At 47.4% G+C, this 18,215-nt stretch overlaps 1 non-coding gene across 1 annotated transcript; it reads right to left on the bottom strand.

Annotated features, from left to right (window-relative positions):
- Window positions 1-1,216: 1,216 nt before the first annotated feature.
- On the bottom strand, window positions 1,217-1,347 carry LOC142437668 (small nucleolar RNA SNORA31). The gene has a single exon (XR_012782209.1). It is a non-coding gene; the product is annotated as a small nucleolar RNA SNORA31 (small nucleolar RNA).
- Window positions 1,348-18,215: the final 16,868 nt, after the last annotated feature.

Here is an 18,215-nt window from a genome sequence, read left to right as displayed (position 1 = left end):
AGGAAAGACGTGGGGATGCGCTCCCACCAAGCTGACAGCCTCTGAGCTCCTGTAGGACAGTTCTGCTCAGTCACAGGGGCTCTCGGTGAGTCACAACGAAGTCAGGCACTCCCCAAAACAGGTTAGGACTAGCTAAGCGCCATCGGAAGCCAGCGACGAGCTTCAGGCAGAGGGTTGGCTCCAGATGCTCTGTTTTTAAGTGCCATCTGGAAAAAGAACTAGAGTGGACAAGAGTGACACCAAGACCCAAGAGCAGGCAGTGGCAGGATACAGAAAGTGAAGGCAGCACCTTGGGCCAGGGAGGTGGCTGAGGATGTAAACGACCGGAGATAGATCTAGGCGGTGGACTAGTAGTTCTTGGCAGCGTCAGATCACCCAAGAAGCAAGTCAGCACAGGCCTATTTGTGCTTACTTATCTGTTGTGTATCGTGTCATGTTTGCCACATCAAAGGTTCTGCTTGTAGGGAGGGCTGCCCACACTCCCTCTTTCTGAGAATTGTGCTTACCTGGCTTAGTAGGTTAGCTGCACCTGTGAAAAGCTGAACGGGCCAAAGTTGTATGATGGAGGTATTTACACCAGTCAGAAAAGAAAGGGGTTGTGCATGGGAAACAAACAAACAACAACAAACACCAGTCACTGAAAATCCTACGGAGCACAATTCTTCTGACAGACGCTCCGGAATATTCTGCCTTCCTTCCACTCAGCTATGCTATGGAACTTGCTGTCATCAGGGTGTCGTCACCTTCACAGGCTCCAGGGATTCAAACATGGACCTTGGGAAGCCAGTCTTTAATCCATTCTGTTGGTAAGACGCAGGGCAGTCTCAAGTTCAAGAGGGGATAGTTTATTTAGGGAGCCATGACAAGAGACTGCTACCAGAGTCACCCACAGCTTGGTTCTTCCTCGGCTGCTGCTTCCTTCTCTTCTTGTTTTAATTTGTAGTTTGGATGGACGTCTACAGAACCAATTCGTTTTCCATTGAACAGTTTATACACATTTTGTTTTCTGACACCAGTCACGATTTCCCAAATGTGACATCACTCCCTCCACTGCCTTCCTAAGCGCTCCATTTCTACAGCAGGGGGAGCAGGAGAGGGGACATTTTCACAATCCTGCCCCCCACCCCCACCCCGCATCCTCCAAGTAGGGCTAACTAGTTCACACCAGTGTGTCCATGCCAGCTGTTTGATATCAAATATTTCTTTCTTTCTTTTTTTCTGTCCTTCCCTATTCAATCATGGCTGCTGCAGGCAGGCAGGCAGAAAGCGCAAAGACATTTTCTCTTACATCTGTAGGAAACCTTAAGAGCAGACAGTAACTGCTCCAGGTCTGTCCAATAGATGCTTGATATCAACCATTTCTGAACCAATGAAATAAGCTGCTTTCCCATGATGATTCCTCCCCTTGTTAGCTCACCCCCTGCTCCGGAAGTCCCTGATGCCTGGATCTCCCTTAAGACTCAGCAAGGAACTAATCGATTAACATGGGCCACCGGGACTTTAGGACCCACGCCAGAGCACAGCTCCTGCGCTGGTAAGTTGTGTCCTTGACGTTGTTAAACATTTTTAATAACACCCTGACCTCCAACTCTGTGAGTTAGGAAATCTGTTCTGGAACATTGCCTTTCAAAATGTGCACGTCTTGATGTTTCTTGTTATCACTGTGGTGTTTAGTAATGATTGGATCTTGCTATCTCACTCCAAGCGGCCTAGTTAGCATCTGGTTATACTCGTTTAACCTCCTCACTGAATTTCATCCTGGCAATTACTCATAGTGATGGTTTTTATAATGCCTGTACGACAGCTTAGAAAACAAAGGTTCAAAGAGGTGTGCTAATTTGCCCAAAGTCACACAGGCAATAGGTGTACACCTTCCTGGCAGCATTTCCATAATCACCTGGACAAGCCTGCCCTTAATCCATGTGAGTTTCCCAGTCACCACCAAGATTCCCTTCTCCCAATACACTCTAGTCTCTACACATTTACCTTTCCTTAGCTTTTTAGATGTGTGAAGTCTTATAGGAGTTATCCTTTTGTAAGTGGCTTGGCCCACTCAGATGAACATCTTTCAGCTCCATCTCTACAGCGTTTGTTATTGTTAAGCGCCATCGAGTCGGTTCTGACCCACAGCAACTCTGCAGAACAGAAGGAAACACTGCACGGTCGTGTGCCGTCCTCACAACTGCTCCCACGCCCGAGCCACGGTGGCAATCATCTCACGGAGGGCCTTCTTTTTCCCCTCTGCCCTTCCACTTTACCAAACTGAATGTCCTTCTCCGGGGACTGGTCCCTCCTCAACGTGTCCAAAGTATGTAAAACAAAGTCTCGCTATCCTTGCCTCTAAGGCACGCTCTTGTTGTATTTCTTCCAAGACAGACCGGTTTTTCCTTTTCATAGTCCATGGTACTTTGAATGTTCTTCTCCAGCACCGCGATCCAAATGCATCTATTTCCCTACAGTCTCCCTTATTCAATGTCCAACTTTCACATGCAGATGATGCAATGGAGACGACCATGGCTCGGGCCAGGCGCACCTTAGTTCTTAAAGTAACATCCTCGCTTTCCAGTGTTCTATAAAGAGGTCTTTGCAGCAGATTGACTTGCTGCAACATGTCTTTGATCTCTTGACTGCTGCTTCCATGAGCATTGATTATGGACTGCAGCAAGACTAAATCCTCGACATCAACCGTTTCTCCACATGACCTGTCCCACAGGGTCTTTGTGAGTGCGAATGGGTTGGGGTACACAGCTACAATACCCACAGCTGCAGGGAGGCTGGGAGGCCAGGAGCCAGCCTTCTCAGCTGCCACTGGCAGCACTTGCCTCCCTCCAAGTCTCAAAATTTGGGGTTTTGAAGATGATACAGAAGATGACACAGAATAAGGAAGAAGCCGTGTGTGGTAGTCGGAAGACCGACTATTGATGTTAGAAGACATGAGTTCAAACCCTAGCTCAGCTGACGCTGTGGCACCTGGGGCAAAGCTCTAATATCTGTTTCTAACCCCCACCCTCCCGTGACCTCCCTCTGTGCTCAGAATCTGTCCAGCCCTTGGCCTCAAACTGCTGAACTCTTTATGGAAGAAGAGGGTCCCAATGGGCAGCTGGTGGGTTTGAACCACTAACCTTTCTGTTAGCGGTCAAGTGCTGAACCACTGCACCACCAGGGCTCTGCCTCAACTCCCTGCCTTCAGGTCAACTTTGACTCATAGAAACACTATAGAGCAGAACTGAACAGTCCCCGCTGGTTTTCAAGCCTGTGAATCTTTCCAGTAGTAGAAAGCCTCGTCTCCTGTGGAGCGGCTGGTGATTCCACAGACTGACTTTGCAGTTGCTGTTGATCGGGACCATCGAGTCCATTCCGGTCCACAGAGACCCCGTGCACAACAGAACGAAACACTGCCCGGTCCTGGTTCACTGTTGTTCCTGTGCTGGAGCTCCTGGGTTAGTCCATCTTGTTGACTTCCTTCCTCTGTTTCACTACCCCTCCACTTTCCCAAGTATGATGTCCTTCTCCAGGGACTAATTTCTCCAGACGATGTGTCTAAAGTGTGTAAGATGAAGTTTTGCCATCCTTGCCTCTAAGGAGCACTCTGGCCTTAGTTCTTCCAATGCAGACTTATTTGTTCTTTTAGCAGTCCATGGTCCTTCCAATATTTTCCAGCACCACAATTCCAAATTCACCGATTCCTTTACACTCTTCCTTATTCAACGTCCAACTTTCACAGGCATATGAGGCAATGGAAAATATCATGGCTCAGGTCAGGCAAGCCTTAAAGTAACCTCCTTGCTTTTCAATATTCCAAAGAGGTCCTGTGCAGCAGATTTACCCAATACAGTACATTTTTGATCTCTTGACTCCTGCTTCTATCAGCTTTGATTGTGGATCCAAGAAAGATGAAATCCTTGACCACTTTAAGCTCTTCTCCATTTATGTTACCTATTGGTCCAGTTGGGAGAATTTTGATCTTCCTTACATTGAGTGTAATTCATACTGAAGGCTGTAACCCTTGATCTCATCAGCAAATATTTCAATTCCTCCTCACTTTAAGAAAGCAAAGTTGTGTCTTTCGGTGAGTAAGGTTGTGTCCTCTGCATATCGAAGGTTTTTAATAAGCCTCCCTCCAATCCTGATGTCCAGTTCTTCTTCACATGATCCCGAGTCTCAGATTATTTGCTCCACATATAGATTGACTAAGTATGATGAAGATACAACCCTGACACACACCTTTCCTGATTTTAAACCATGCAACATTCCCATGTTCTGTTTCCACAACCGCTTCTTGATCCATGTACAAGTTGCAAAGGAGCACAATGGAATGTTCTGGAGTTCCCGTTCTTCGTAGGGATCTCCATAGTTTTCTATGGTTCACACAGGCCACTGCCTTTGTACAGTCACTAAAGCACAAGGGAATGTCTGATAACCATTATCTTCTTTGAGCCAAGATCCAGCTGACATTAGCAATGATATCTTGCTCCAGGTCCTCTTCTGCATCCAGTTGGAGCCTCTGGCAGCTCCCTGTCAATGAACTGCTGTGATCCTTGTTGGATTATTTCAGCAAAATTTTACTTATATGTGATATCAATGATGTTGTTTTATAATCTGAGCATTCTATGGCTCGCCTTTCTTTGGAAACATGTTCATTGTTTCCAATGCTGCCAGTGCTTCATCAGCTTGTTGAAACATGTTCATTGGTGTTCCACAATTCCTGGAGCCTTGTTTTTGGCTAATGCTTTCAATGCTGCTTAACCTCCTTCCCACCGCACGATTGGCTCTTGCTTAAATGCTGTCTCCGAAATGGTGGAATGTTAACTAGTTCTTTTGGGTGCAGTGACTGTGTATTCTTTCCATCCTTTGATGCTTCCTGCATCGTTCAATATTTTGCCCATAGGGTCCTTCAGAATTGCAACTCAAGGCTTGAATTTTTCTTCAGTTCTTTCAGATTACAATATGCTGAGTATGTTCTTCTTTTTTCTTGGTCCTCTAACTCTGTGGCCGTGCACATTTCATTATAATATTTTACTCTGTCTCCTTGAGCTGCCCTTTGAAGCGCTCTATTTATCTCTTTGACTTCATCATTTCTTCCCTTAGCTTTAGCTACTCTATGATCAAGAGCAAGTTTCAGCGTTTCTCCTGACATCCATTTTGATCTTCCTTCTTGCCTGTCTTTTTAATGAGACCTTTTTGATTTCTTCATGAATGATGTTCTTGATGTCATGAGGTCTTCTGTCAGGGTGTTCACTGTGTTAATTCTGTTATTAAGATATTCTCAAAATTCAGGTACGATAGACTCAAGGTTGTATTTTGGTTTACGTAGACTGGTTTTAATTTTCTTCAGCTTTATCCTAAACGTATATATGAGCAATTGAAGGTCTGTTCAATTGCTGGCCTGGCCTGATTTTGGCGGTTGATGTCAATTTGATTTCTGTGTATTCCATCTAGGCGTCCTGGGGATGTAGTGGTTACGAGTTGGACTACGACCTGCAGTCGGCAGTTTGAAACCACCAGCAGCTCCGAGGGAGAAAGACTGGCCTGTCTACGTCCGTAAGCAGTTACAGGCTTGGAAACCCACAAGGGATCTCTGAGCCAGCATCGACTCGATGGCAGAGAGGGGTCCATCTAGAGAAGTCCATGTGTATAGTAGCCATTTGGGTTGTTGATAAAGTATTTGCTATGGACAAATCACTGGTCTTGCAACATTCTGTGATCTCCGCTTCATGTCTATCACCAAGACCATATTTCCCAACTACTGTTGCTTCCTGTTTGTTTCCAACTTTTGCTTTCGAGCTGCCAATAATTCCCAGTGCATCTTGATCGCTTGCTTGAGCCCTTTCAGACTGGCAGAATTCTTCAATTGCTTCGTCGCTTGTTCTAGCGATGCATTTAGTGGTACATTTGAATATCAGTCGTACTGACTGGGGTCCCTTGAAGGCAGGTAGATATCACCCTGTCACAGACTGCACCGACTTCACAGTGCATCTTGGAATGCCCTTGCACTCAGAATGCAACTCTTGACTGTGTCTTTCCCAGCACACTCCACCACAGGACTTTCTGATTCCAAATGGCCGGCACCAGTCCATTTGAGCTCCAACGCCTAGGACACCCATCTTGACGTGTTCCATTTTATTGCACTTTTGGCTGACTTTCAATGTTCTTAGATTCATACTTTCCAAGTTGTGATTATTAGTAGATCTTTGCAGCTGTTTCTCCTCCCATTGAGTCATGTCCCACCAACAAATGAAGACCCCGAAGGCTCCACTCCCCCAGGCTGTACCTCATGCCACCAAGGTTGGCTCTTCTTTGGGAAAGCAGCTCCTCCTCAGTCACATTTTGAGTGTCTTCCAACCCGATGGACCCATCCTCCGGCACGCTCTCAGACGACGTTCTGCTTCCGTTCACGAGGCCTACAGTACCTGGCCGCGCGTCTAAGCTGTGCAGAAGTTTTTCAGGGGCTCCTTCCTCCGGAGTGGGCAGCCAAGTCCTTCTTCATAGTCTGTTCTGAGTCTGGAAGCTCTGCTGAAACCTGTTCCCTGTGGGTGACCCTGCTGGTCTTGGAAATAGCAGTGACATAGCTTCCAGCAGCACAGCAACACACAGGCCACCACAAGATGATGCACTGACAGACAAGTGGTGCGTGTCCAATGTATAGCCCAGTATATCACCAGGGGTCCTCAAAAGCCTGCTGGCCAGCCAGGCTCACAGTCCGACTCTGACTTGGTAGCTGCAGACCAAAGGAGCTGGGATCTCGTGGATGCTAGCATGGAGGGGGGGTGTCGGGAGGCAACACTGGAACCCACGTTCAAGCTGCCCCAAGCCTGCTGAGTCCGTGTCTGGTGGCTTTCTGAAGCCTCCACACTCAGTTGTCCAGTCTTTCCAAAGACACAGTGAGAGCCCCAAGATGCATTTCTTTTCTCTTTAACTCTGGAGTTGGGTTATGTCGTTTATACATCATTCTCATGACTTACGAATGTGCTGGGCACCCACTGGGTCCTGGGGAGACAGGTGTGAATAAGACTCAGTTCCTCTGTTCCTCATCAGGGCTGTGCTCTGTGTGGACTCTCTGGTGGTACAGCCACAAAAAGTGTCCCACTTGAAATTTGCCAAAGCCATGGGAGTAGCTGCCGGAGAAAGGTTTACACTGACACGTCCCAGGACTGTGTTGGAGAGGCTCTGGTTAGAATGTGGAGAGGCCTGTGTTAGCCTTTAATATAGTGAAAGGATGGTGATGATCGTGGTGCTGACGGGGATGATGATGAGGGTCGCTGGAGCGGTGGGAGAAGTATTGGTGGGTGGTGGTCGTAGGGATGATGGCTAGGATGATGGTGTGGTGTGGTTTAATGGTCATGAAGATGGCAGCCCTGTTGGTAGAGTTCAAGGTGATGGTCTTCATGAAATGGAAGGAGCAGCACTCCAGAGCCAGCCTGACCGAACTTCAACTCCCGGCTTCTCCTCTTCCTTGCTCTGTTGTGTTGAGCAAGTGAATGACTTCTTGCTTAGACTGTTTCCTCATCTGTCCAATGAGGTGATTGAAATCTACCCATTTATCCAACCACCACACATTTACTGAACACCACTGGGGGACCAACACTGTGTAGTAGCTTGGGGTCAAAGGCCTTGGGATTCAATAAAGCATCAAATGGTTCAAAAATGATTGTGTAGAATAATCAGTATGACAAGCCCCAAAATAGATCGCAGGGGAGTGGGTGACCAATGACAGGCCTGGAGCTGAGGGTGGACGGCCCGTCACAGCACTGACCTAGATCTTTCAGACAGGTAAACGCCCAGTAAGCAAAGAAGAGGAACATGCTTCCTGGGAGACCAATCCGAACCAAGGCACCGTGGTGGGAGAAAACATGGGCAGTTGGTAACATGGCCATGCCGGGAGTGAGGCAAGGGGGAAGGTGGGAGAGGGGACTGGAAGTTGGTTGACCCCTACCAATAGACTCAAGTGCATCTCTTTGTCTGAGGTCCACAGACATGTTCATCTGGACTTGCCAACTTCCTGATGTCCTACAGGCATAGCTTGCATCTGAACATGGAAAGCCACCCATGACACATCTGGGCATGCCAGAAAGCTATCAGCCAGAGGTTAGGACATGCCCAAGGTTAGTGTGGTGACATCTATCTCCATTGCGGGGGGTGGGGGGGGCGCGGGAATAAGGGAGAGGAAGAGGAGGAGAGAGAAGGAAGGAGAGAGTGAGGTAGAGCGAAGGGGTGAGAGTGAGGGAGAGCAGGAGGGAGAGGGTGAAGGGGAGGGAGAGGGGAGAGCAAGAAAGAGGGAAAGATGGAGGAGGGTAGGGGAGAGAAATGCAGCTTTGCCTCTGACTTGAGGTTTTAATCACTGGCATTCAGTAATAAATTAAATTCTGCTGTGCTTGCCAGGCTTTTACTGTTTCCAACTCGGAAACGAGTTCTGACTAATGTAAAAGGAAAAGGAATCTATTGGAAGAGTTCCAGGAAGCTCCTAGACTTGCTGGGACAATGGAGATTAAGACTTTCGATGTGAAAGAGGCCAGGCACAGCCAAGGCTCGGGCTATAGAGTGTCTGCCTAGGAAGGAAGTCATTCTGGGATTGCCATCTGCATGCCTGCAGCCAAACCAAACCAAATCCAACCCATTGCCATCACGTTGATTCAGACTCATAGCGGCCCTACAGAGCATTTCAGAGCCTGTAAATCTTTGTGGGAGCAGACAGCCTCCTCTTCCTCCTGAGGAGTCACTGGTGGGCTTGAACTGCTTTCCTGTCGTTAACAGTCCAATGGCTAACCGCAGTACACCGGCAAGGCATCTTTGTGCCAGACGCTCAGGGGTCCACACTGTGGGACGGATTGTGAATCAGCTGGTCTCAGGATGGGTGCCCACATTCCAGCTCCAGGAGGCTTGGCCAGGACTTTCTCCCCACTTGGGTTTTTCCTGTCTATTTTGTCTCTGCTTGGGGATCTGCCCCATAGCGGAAGGATATTCAGCTACTAGGCAGCTGCTGGGCGTTTAGTATGCATCTTCATTAATCTTATCCTTAATGTACACGCCAGGACATCAAGATCAGGCGGATGACCACGATTCACATGAAAAAACAAATGCTGGTCTTGGTGCCCACACCTTGACTCCAGGTGATGGAGGAAGGTCAGGCAAATCATTGGCTCATAGCAAGCCCGCATCCTTCGCGAGGCATGGGGGCACGCGGAGAGTGCCCGAGGAGCCCAAATGGTCTGCTTTCCGCTATGACTGAACTCATCACAGCTCTATAGGACAGGGGAGAGCTGCCCCTGTGAGCTTCCGAGACCATACCTGTTTGGGTGAGGAGAAAGTCTTTCTCCTGAGGAGCAGCCGGTGGTCTGGAACTGCCAACCTGGTGGATTGCAGCCCAACACATAACCACTACACCACTGGGGCTCCTTGAGTCAGCATTGACTCAATGGCAGTGCGTTTGGTTTGGTTTGCTAACTGAAAGTCCATTGGCTCCAATCCACCCAGGGATGTCAGGAAAGAAAGTCCGGGTGACCTGTTTCTTTAAGATCACATCCCAGAAGCTCTGGGGAGCAGTTTGACTCTGGGGTGGCCTTGAGTTGGAAGCAGCTCAGTAGCAATAGGCAGGCTATTTATGCAGGTGAAGGAGCCAAGCTGACTCCCTCCCCTCCTGAAAGGGTCTCCTTGGATACTTAATGTAACTGAATCCTTACTCCAACTCTTTATTTGGTATATAAATAAATCTCTCCAGGACTACATAAACCAGAATCTTCTCTCCCCTCCTACTCATGAAGTGTCAACACATTTCTTTGGGATTGGGCTAATCTTGCTAGAGTTGTCCGTATATTAAAAACCAAACTCACTGCCTGTAAGCATTGAGTCCATTCTGACTCATCGTGACCCGACAGGACAAAGTCAACCTGCCCCTGTGGTTTCCAAGCCTGTGCTCTTTACAGGAGTGGGGAGCCTCCTCTTTCTCAGTTTGTGGGTTCATAGCGCCGACCTGGCACTTGGCAGCCAATGCGGAACCACAATGCCATCAGGGCTCCTCCTCTGTTTGTACTGCCTGTCATTTTTAAGGCTTGCCCTTGGGCCAGACCCTGTGCTAAAGAAAACTTTGTTCAGGAAGCCCTAACAATGTACAAAAGCAAATAGTTTATCTCTGCTCCCCAGCAGCTGAGGTGACAAATGTTCACATTATGTGCACTCGTTAAGACCCAAGGATTTCGTCTTGCTTGGATCCACAATCCGTGCTCCTGGAAGAGATCAAAGCCCGTTAGGTGTTTAAAAGCAAGGATGTTACTTTGAGCACTAAGGTGTGCCCCTGACCCAAGCCATGGCATTTTCAGTCGCCTCCTATGGATGCAAACATTGGACACCGAGTAAGGAAGAGCAAAGCAGGATGGGTGCATTTGAATCGTGGAGCTGGTGAATTATGGTGACCGTGCCATGGACTGCCAGAAGAGCAAACGCACCTGTCTTGGCTGCAGTAGGGTCAGGGTGCTCCTCCTCGGAGACAGTCTCACTCAAAGAGAGACCAGTCCTTGGAGAAGGGCATCACACATACTTGGTAAAGTAACGAGGTAGCGAAAAAAGAGAAAGAGCTTTGACAAGATGGGTCGACACAGTGGCTACATCAATAGGCTCAGACCTAACAACAACGTGAGGATGGCACAGTGCCAGGCAGGGTTTCATTCTGTGTACACAGGGTCACGATGAGTTGGAATCAACTCAACAGCGCTTAATTGTTGTGGGTTCAATAAATAATAGCTACTACAAAGTCTTGATAATTTAGAAGAGTCCTTTATTCAGTTAACTGGACTGCAGGGAACGTTATAATATGTTCTTTGGACTGCAGTGTTGAGTGAAATTACTAACCAGATTATAAAGCCGAAAACTCATTTATCAGGGGCTTTCCTATGAAGCGAGCAGGTCTGACAAAAGCAAGATTAGTGATATTAATGTGAACATTCTTTAGATCAGAGTTGGCTGCATCTTTAACAAAAAGCATAATAGCAGGATTGATTAGAACATCCTGGTTAGCAAAACAGGAATAGTAAGATTATTACAACATCCTGGTGACAATATCAAAAAGGAACAATATTAAAGAATAACAGGATTAATTAAAATCTACTTATTCCAGGTATACACGAGCACATCCTGAAATCGATCACCAGCAGGGTGCTTTCCAAGATGGTCCTTCGGCAGTCAACAGAATGGTTTTACAACAGAACGGTCTGCCTCCTAACAGAATGCTCGGCATATCCGAAATAGAAAGAACTCAAGAAAAAAATTCAAGCCTTGGACCGCAATTTGAAAGAATCTATGGGCAAAATATTGAACGATGCAGAAAGCCTCGAGGAGATGGAAAGAATACAGAGTCACTGGGACAAAATGAACTAGTGGACATGGCACCATTTCATCAGGTAGCGTATGAGCACAAGAACCACTGGTGCTGAAGGAACCAGTTCAAACTGCACTGAAAGCGTTAGCCCAAAACAAGGCTCCGGGAACTGTCAGACACCAGTTGTAATGTTTCAGCAAGATACAGTGTGGGGGGAGGTCAGATGCTCACAGGCATCTTCCATGGAGGCAGTCCCTGCCAGACTGCTGTCTCCCCACACCACAGGGGTGGGCCTGCTTTCTGCTGTTAGAGACAATGGATTAATGGTCTCTATCAGTTGAGCCAGGAAACAGGCCAAACTGATCTGTGGCATCCAAGGTTAGGCTGCCATCCTGTACCTAGGATCCGCCCATCTTGTCACATGTATACCCCCAATCACTCCTCTTACTATTGTGCATATATCCCTAGACCGCCCCCTCATTACTGTTTTACCTATAGCACAACGCCTTCCTGTGATGTGGGTCCTCACCTGTAATTAGGGGGCTTACATGTCCCCAGAGAATATAAAAAGCCTGGGGTATCATTAAACTCTCTCTCCCTCCACGTGGACCACCAAGCAGGGCTGAGGTGAGCATGCTACCATGAATTGTGTCTGACTCCATGTATTTCAATACTTCTATCTCTCATGCTCTCTATAACTTTACTATGATCTTTGCTTATTATCGCTGTACAACTGCACCTACCGGACCCGTAATGATGTGTTAGGGGCTGGCTTCCCCTGACAATAAAGAAGCACCGGAAGCACTCATTCTTCTTTGCCAGGAAATTTGGAAGGCAGCTACTTGGCCAACTGACTGGAAGAGATCCATATCTGTGTCCATTCCAAAGAAAGGGACCCAACAGAATGCTCAACCTACAAAGCAGTGTCACTGATGTCATGTTCAAGGGAAATGTTGCTAAAGACCACCCAACAACAATTGCAGCAGTACTTTGGCCTGGGGCGGCCAGAAGTTCAGGTTGGATTCAGAAGAGGACATGGAACAAGGGATATTATTGCTGATGTCAGATAGATTTGGGGCTCAAAGCAGAGAATGCCAGAAAGATGTTTACTTGTGTTTCATTGACTGTGCAAAAGCATCCGGTTATGTGGACCAAAATCAACTATGAGCAGCCTTGAGGAGAACGAGTGCCAGCACACGTCACGGTGCTCCTGTGGGACTTGTACGTGGATCAAGAGGTAGCTGTGCAAACAGAACAAGGGCGTATTTGATGGTTTCGAATCAGGAAAGGGGTGCCTCAGGGCTGCATCCTCGCACTATACTTGTTTGATCTGGATGCTGAGCAAATCATCAGAGAAGCTGGATTGTATGAAGAAGAATGTGGGATCAGGATTGGAGGAAGGCTTATTAACGACCTATGATATGCAGGTGACACAACCTTGCTTGGTGAAAGTGAGGAGGACTTGGGACACTTGCTGCTGCTGAAGAAGGATTATAGCCTTCAGCATGGACAATGGAAGGAAGACTAAAATCCTCACAACCGGACTGTTAAGTAACATCCAGAACTGCGACAGGATACATTTCTCTTGAACCCAGTTTGTGGTTATTTGTTACAGTAGGTTTAGAAAACGAACACAGTCCTCAAACCCCCCAAATTCCTACTGCAGATGAAGAAACGATGGCTTAGGAGTTCTCAGCCCAGGTCATGGCAGGAAGGGTCATGCACCAACCCCCACTTGTTACTGATCCTTTTTGCGCTACATCCCGTTCTCCCATGTCCTTTGGCTTCTCATGAGATTTGGTCAAGGGGAGGCCCTGGCAAGGGAGGAGAGGTAGGGGTGTTTCTCCTGCTTGAGCTCTGTAACCCTGAAAGGAAGTAGATTTGGTCCTTCTTGACCACAGTGCCCAGAGGCCAGACTTTCCTTCACGGTTTCAGACACATTATTTCCTCCCTTGTCCCTACAGGCCTGGGAGTTTATAAGGTCCTGTCTTTCTGGCCCAGGATGCTCACCTTAGCCCTGCCCGCACCTCTGTGGGAAGCCATTTCACTAGACTCCAAACATTTTCCTTTGATTGCTAACCTAATGGTTGGTGGTTGGAATCCCACCCTAAGCAGTAGCACAGAAGAAATGGCTGATCACCGCTTCTGTTAAAATTACATCCCAATTCACTTTAAAGATTAAACAGAAACGCGACCCCAGAAAGTACCCTTTCACTGAGTAGCAGATTAGACTGCAAAGTTGAGAGAACTGGGGTCTTTTAAAATTATCCTGGAGTCTAATTGGCCATGGTTACTCTAAAGCTCAGATGAGAAGTTTAGAGGGACAGAGATTAAATTAATGGGAGCGGAACAGCTAGAACAGAAATGATGGAAATGTTGGCACAAACCGAAGAACATAACCAATGTCACCAAATATTACATGGAGAATTTGTTGAATGGGAACCTGTGTATAAAACCAAACCAAACTCGCTGCCATCAAGTCAATGCTAACTCATAGCGACCCCCCTGGTGAGTTTCCAAGACTGTAACTATTTATGGTCCTTCTCCCAAGGAACTGCTGGTGGTTTCGAACTGCCCACCATGGGGAGCACAGCCCAGTGTTTAACCACTACACCACCAGGGCTCCCTTGCTGTGTATAGTTTTACCAAAAGTGTAATCAAATGTTAAAAATACATGGGGGCTCCAGAAAGTTCACAGAAAATTGTATTGTGCTTTAATTTTCTTTCTCCATGAACTTTTGGAAGTCCCTCATGTGTGTGGGGGAGTGGGGGTGGGGTTAGGTGCTATTGAGTTGATTCCAACTCATAGCGATCCAATGTACAACAGAGCAAATATATATATATATATGCATATATATATTCCTATGGAGCATGTTTACTCTGTACCATATGGAATCCCTCTGAATTGTAGAAATCAACTCAACAAACACCAACAGTAATAGGTGTGGAGTCTATTTCCTGCATGGCCCTGATCTACAACTTCCAAGCTTCACATTTTCAACTGTGATAGGGATTGTTGGGGGGTGAGGATGGCATCATAAGTTTTGTAAGACTTCGGAACAAATGATCACAAACTGGGTCCAACAGAAATGTTGTCTCTCCCAGTTCTGGAAACCAGCAATCTGAAGTCAAGGTGTGGCTGGATTCTGAGAGAATCCATCTGATGCCTTTTCGGGGCTGCTGGTGATCCTTGACTTAAAGACATATCACTCCAATCTCCATCCACCCCTTTACATCACCGTCTTCTCTGTGTGTGTGCCCTCTTCTAAGGACACTTGTCACGGGTCTTAGCGATCTTTCTAACTTGGGGAGATCTTACCTCACAACCCTTATCCCAATTGTATCCGAAAAGACCCTTTCCCTCAGTCACAGTCACTCTTCTGAGCTCAACAACTAACACCCCATCTCTCCTTCCTGATGACTTGCTGTGTGACAGGACTGCTGAGTCCAAGATGGGAGTTAAAGGATTGCTTTCATTACTGATAAATGTCCTTAGCCCTACGGCCACAGTAGTTCCCTAGCAATAGGCCCCTGGACTGAGCCTACCCGCTTTGTCATTGGTGGCTGTGTAACTCAGGAGAGGAAACTGAGCCTTGCCAACACTCAGCCTCTCCAAAGAGGGGGAGCCCAAGCGCACTTCTCTCAAGCCTGCTCATCAGATTAGTCACTCCCCTGGGGCGTGAGATGGAAGCTCCCATTGCTCCACAGAACAAGTGATTGGAGATAAACTCTCTCCCCAAAGGGAAACCCAATCCTTACTCTGCAGGGCTATTTGAATGATAAATGATTGCATCTTAATGAAACAAAGTCTATAAAGCACCCTTCACATAAAACCAAACTCCCTGCCATCAAGTCAGTCTGGCTCCTATAGAGAAGGTAGAACCAACCGCTCCTGCGTGTTTCAGAGACCGTAGCTCTCTTACAGGAGCAGAGAGCCTCCTCTGTCTCCAGAGTACCCATCTCATAATTGGGCTTTAATAAAAGGTAGGTCTTTCTCTCAAGGCATCTCTGGGTGGACTCCAACCGTCAACCTTTTAGTGAACAGCTAGTATGGTAACTCTTTCCATGGCCCATGAAAGGCAGCTGAGAAGGGTTAGCCTATGGAGCGCCCGTTGTCTCACCATCCTATGAGATGATAGCTGGCCCCTCTTACAGATGCCACCTCAGTTGTTGGACTTGCTCAAGGTGACCAGGGAGAATCTAGCCTTGGAGCTCAGATATGCCTGTTTCCCAAACCAGCGTGCTCAACTGCGGAGCTGTCTTTAGGGCCTGGGATGAGTGTAGGAGTCAGAAGGCACTAGCAACAAATTTCCAGAATGAGGAGGGGTAAAGAGGCCAGGCGCATGACCAGTTAACTAGTGGCGTGTCTTCCAAGCTTTGTGCCTTGATAGACTTCGTCTCACTTGCCCCTTAATAAATCCTGAACTTTAGAGATTAGAGCCGAATTGGGTTCACCTTTGAAGCTCTGGCCCTGGCACCCCATGGTCCCTCACAGTGGATGACTTGGACGGATTGAATGAATACACTGCGCTCCCTAGAGCAACGACCCCATCTCAGTCATGTCTGCACCTTCGGGGGCCGGCACAGGGGCTGGCATGTAGAGAGTCTTCCTGCTGGAGTCAGCAAGCACCTCATAAGCCCAAACCTTTCCACAGCCACCCCTAGACCTTGGCTTGCTACCTGTCTACTTCATGGAAAAATCGTCTCCCCTTTATCTCATCTTCATGGATAATTTAACCTTCCACGTTCTGCTTGTTCTTCTCCCCTGGAACCTGATTCAAACAGGTTTTCAATCTCCTTTCAGCATGTGCCCCTGGCAGCGCTCCAAAGTATGTTCCAACTGCAGCCTGTGCCGACATCATTTCCGATGCAAACCACGGCCCCAAAGTAGGAGGGGCATCTCCATCTGCCAGCGGAGGAAAGACTCAGATCAGAAGCCCAAGTCCCGTGTTGATAAAATCTGGACTTTTACTTTATTATTATTATTATTCCATAGCACCTTGAAAAAAGCTAAATGTTTATTTTTAATTCAGCAAGAGACTGTTTCGTAAGTCCCTTCTGTGGTGTGTGAGTTTGGTGCGTGGTGTATGTGTACTTTCTACTAGGCACCAAAATGTTCTCTCCCAACATGAAGGGACCTGCTGCTGCAGTGGGCTGTGTACTGGGCTGCTAACCTATCGGCTGCTCTTTGAGAGAAAGATGGAGATTGTCGGCTGTGTAGCGCTTTGCGGCTTCAGAACCCATGGGAGCAGCACGACTCTGCCCTGTCAGCTTGCTGTGACTTGGAAACAATCCCATAAAACAGCCAACTCACTGCCATCGAGGCAATGCCAACTCGCACTGAGCCTGGGTGTGTGTTCCGTGACAGTGGGTGGTCTCTGGCTTCACATTACAAGGCACAGCGCAGTGTGCAAAGACAATGGCCTACATTTGATTCTGTTGACGAGCAACGGGGTCTTCAAATCTGGTGAGCTACCACCTACGGTGCAGCCATGGTCTCTCTCCATCACAAGGTCAAAAGAAAGATGAAGATCAAAAGACATGGCAATAACTCGTGCAATGGACTCATGGACTACACCAGCATCCGTTTCCCCAGTTCTGGGGCCAGAAGAACTAGATGATATACAGAAGCAATCGGCACACCCCCTCCCCCAAAGGATCTCAGCATTCAATGGGATGCATAGTTTCATTTTTAATTAGCATATCCTGGAGTATATTAGTCAAGGTCAGTCCAGTCATTTTAACTGAGAATTAAAGAACACTATTTGGGTGAAAATATGCATGGTAGAACATATGCCCATTCATTCATTTCTACACGGGCAACTCAACACTGGGCTCACTCTTGGTGTTGCTTCCCACGTTCTCACTCCCGGGGCCCAGACTGTCTCACAGCTGTGACTCAGAGGCCCCACCCCTACGCTTCTTCTCTCTGCTCTCGCGTTACTCCTGACCAGGTGATCCCAGAGAGATCATCCTTTACAAGAACACAATTCTCAGGCAAACATTATTTACTCATTTCCCCCCTTTCATCAGGCCTCATCCATTGATTTCTCTTTTTAAGGTTTTGATTGTGAAAATATTGGTACATAATAGCAAACACATATACATACCCCAAACTTCACTTCACCCACAGTATCCTATACTACACACAACACGCACACATTTTACTTTGTGGATGTCGATGGCATTTCCCACAATGAGATGTGCTTTCTCCCTCCTGCATCCTGAGCTTTTATCTCCAGGCAGATGCCTGCCTTTTGGGTTGTTTGGTTGTTTGTTCTAAGGAGTGTGCGCCTTCCTGGTCTGCTAGGCCTGTCTATCCTTTGTCTGGAGGTTGAGCCAGGGACTGAGACCATTTTCAGACCTGAGAGTGACAAAGAGCTTGTGTCGCAGGGGTCCCTCCGTCTCTATCCCACGAGGAAGCCTGGTCTGTTTTTGTGAGTTTGATTTTGCCCCATGTTTGTCTCTCTCTGCTGTGATCCTGTTCCGAGCAGTGCTTGCTGGGCATCACCTAGTTCTGGGTTCAAGGTTGTGCAGGCAGGCGTTCAGATACCCGATGAGTCCTTGGTTTCTGTGTACCTTTGAGTTTCTTCAGTCTACTCTGCCCTGGACAGGAAGAGACCAGAAGTTGCACCTTAGATGGCTGCTGACAGGATTTTAAGATCCAAGTCACTGTTCACCAAAGTAGGATGCAGAACAGTATCTTTGTGGACTATGTTATGCCAGTTGACCTGAATGTCCCCTGAGACTATAGTCCTGAGGCCCCAGACCCAGTGACTCATGTCCTCATGTTGTTTATGTCAGAAACATTTTCATAACTCTTCTCCCCTGTATGCTTTGCTGGAGATACTCACTGATTTACACTAAGGAATTTGGAAGTCGAGTACCTGGCTCACCAGCTTTAAAG

The sequence above is a fragment of the Tenrec ecaudatus genome, chromosome 1 (assembly GCF_050624435.1).
Source record: "Tenrec ecaudatus isolate mTenEca1 chromosome 1, mTenEca1.hap1, whole genome shotgun sequence".
NCBI lineage: Eukaryota > Metazoa > Chordata > Mammalia > Afrosoricida > Tenrecidae > Tenrec > Tenrec ecaudatus.
The sequence above is the reverse complement of the archived record's forward strand: the minus strand, read 5'-3'. Positions and strand labels throughout refer to the sequence as shown.